The 2,771-nt window shown below is 34.9% G+C and overlaps 1 long non-coding RNA gene across 1 annotated transcript; it reads right to left on the reverse strand.

The window, feature by feature from the left end:
* Nucleotides 1-267: 267 nt before the first annotated feature.
* LOC144336163 (uncharacterized) lies at nt 268-2,256 on the reverse strand. Its single transcript, XR_013407683.1, has 2 exons — nt 2,180-2,256; nt 268-574 (listed from the first exon to the last, which is right to left on the reverse strand). It is a non-coding gene; the product is annotated as an uncharacterized LOC144336163 (long non-coding RNA).
* Between the last annotated feature and the right edge of the window lie 515 nt (nt 2,257-2,771).

The raw sequence follows: 2,771 nt of genomic DNA on the forward strand, positions 1-2,771 counted from the left end.
TTCTTATCTATTTGTTGGAATTATACATGTATTCTAGATTCCAGACATTTAAACATGTTATAAACACTTATAAAATCTGACCACATCTTCTCTAGATGTGTGGTTTGTCTTTTGATACATAGTTAGCATGTTCAGAAATATAGAAGAAACTCTGGAGATTTTATACAGTGATTAAAATAACTTGGATTCTGGAGTCATTCATTCAGAAATATTTGTTGAGTTTGTGTCAATCTATATCCATAATGAGTAGAAACCACACAGTTGATGTAGACAGGAGAAATGTAATACAAAAGACTGGTGAACTTTGATAAAAGAGTAACTCTAAAATACAAGAAAACTCTATATGGTACCCTAGAACTGAGACAGAGTATTCATCGAAGAAAAAATTTGGAAGGGGGGTTTCCTCTGCAAGACTAGAGTAGCTGAGAAAGGTGCAGTTGCACCCCACTGAATAGCACCGTGTTTCACTGGTTTGCTCAGGTCAGAGCTATTCAGCAATTGCTGGACAACAACAAAGGCAGAAAGCAACTCTCCTCGCCCTAGGTGCCACACAGTTGAATCTCTTTCAGTGGATCTAGGTAAAAAGATACAGAAGGAGTGAGCCAATGACAAATTCTTAACTGCAAGCAGGCCACAGGCAAAACTTAGCAAGGGCCCAGGTACACAGTTGGGCAGAGGGAATAAAAAAACTGTGGAGGTAGGAAGCCTAGAAATTCGGGTGTCCATGCTGAGAAGGCTGCAGGAAGCCAGTCCCAGCTGTAATGTTGATGAGGGATCTCAGATTCTGAGGTATAGCACCTCTAGATGTTCTCACACTCACACCACCCACTCACTGTAAGGAGCCAGGCACCATAGGAGAGTCCTTTCCTCTACAACATCTCTCTGGCGCCCTCTGCTGAGAAGCCTTAAATACTGTGCTCACTATGAGGAAATAAATAGAGGAGGAATTCCACACATTACGGCAGAGTGATTGCAGGGTAAATTTAGAGGTGAGAAGCAATAAATTATTTATTGACAAACATGAGGCGTGCTAGTCAGCATAATAGATGCTAAAATGTAATAGTAAAATTAAGAAATAAAGTTATTTTCCCCATAGAAATTATACTTTGGTAGAAGATATATGATATCATCCAAAAAATGATTAATAAAACAGTGAAGTTCTATGAAACAAAAATAGAGTGCTATAAAATGTAATGACATTTATTGAGGTTCAAAGAAAGTCTCCTGAATGATCATCGTATGTTTTGGGAATTAATACTTAATTCAGTATACATACTGAATATGTAAACACTGAAAATGTGAATATGAGGTATATTAATATTCCTATAAAGTTTGCATAGAAAACTGTGATAAATGTTTAGAGTTGGCAGTTATTGGCATGGCAGATGATAACTGAAATTTAGTAATAAATGAGATTGATGAAAGAGTAGAGAAAGATAAAAAGCCACATGAAGGAATCTTTTGATAAACACACCTGAAGCGTTTTAAAACTGCTTGCAGGTCAATTAAGATATAAATTAATAAGTATTCAAAAGACAATAGGTAAATCATTGACGATCTCCATTAATATGGCTTGTGGGTGGCAGAATTCAGATTACAGAGAGTTAAACAAGTAATAATCTGGTAGAACCAAAAGTAGAGATCATAACATAAATAAAACATTGATTTTAATTTCCAACTCATATGAAATTAAAAATGAGATTTTGTATAAGAATTTGGATTATGGGTCCTTTTGAAAAATTGGAAACCTTGTCAATATTTCCCTATAGTGGCTTGAAAAAATATTCAAATGGGTTGCTGCCCCTCCTTGAGATTATAGGGTCCATACATTCTCTATTTCATCACTGTCAGTATTGAACTGCATCACTTTTAATATTTCCACCTGGCCTTTCTAGCACTTGCACTCATGGACTCTGCAACATGCCATTCTTTAAAGAAGATAATGTAGAAGAGAAAAATGTGGTGTCTGATAGTAAAACAGGGTTATGGTTTTCTTCTTTTTTTTTTCTTCCCTTTTTTCTTCTTCTCTTCATTCTTAAAAGAAAGTCAATAACAGATTGCCGAAACCAAGGTATATACTGGCTGATCTGAATAAGCCCATACATAGAGAAAAATCGTATATAGAACTGAGAAAGTTGTACTCTATTTATGCCTATTTTATTACTGGAATAACACTTACCAAGCTACTTAAACGCTGATACTTAATGTCTTCATTTGTACAATGAGAATTAATACCCACTTCCTGAAGTTATCCTGCAGAATAAATGAAATCATATTTCCAAAGCTTATAAATAGTTCATGTCCAAGTAACTATTTAAAAACACATAAAGGAGATATATTGTTAATATAGTAATCAAGATACCACAATGGTTGAAAAAGAATTAAACTCAAAGCCCTAAGTTAGTAATTACACAATCCCAGGCTGTTTCATTAGGCTGATGATGGTAATGCATGGGGAAAGCAAAGGGACATCAAGACAATAAATCAAACACAGTCATGTGCTGTTAACGACAGGGATATGTTCTGAAATTCTGAGAAATGTGTCATAAGACAATGATGTTTGTCATGCAGATTTCACAGTATACTTACCCAAACCAGTATGGTATAGTTTAGAAGATACCTAGGTTATAAGATGCAGCCTATTGCTTCTAGACTACAAATCTGCACAACATGTTACCATATTGGATAATATAGGCAATTGTAACAGTGTAATAAATATTTGTGTGTCTCAACTTATTGAAATCTAGAAAAGATACAGAAAAAACAGAATA

This window comes from Macaca mulatta, chromosome 17, assembly GCF_049350105.2.
Source record: "Macaca mulatta isolate MMU2019108-1 chromosome 17, T2T-MMU8v2.0, whole genome shotgun sequence".
In the NCBI taxonomy this organism is placed as follows: domain Eukaryota; kingdom Metazoa; phylum Chordata; class Mammalia; order Primates; family Cercopithecidae; genus Macaca; species Macaca mulatta.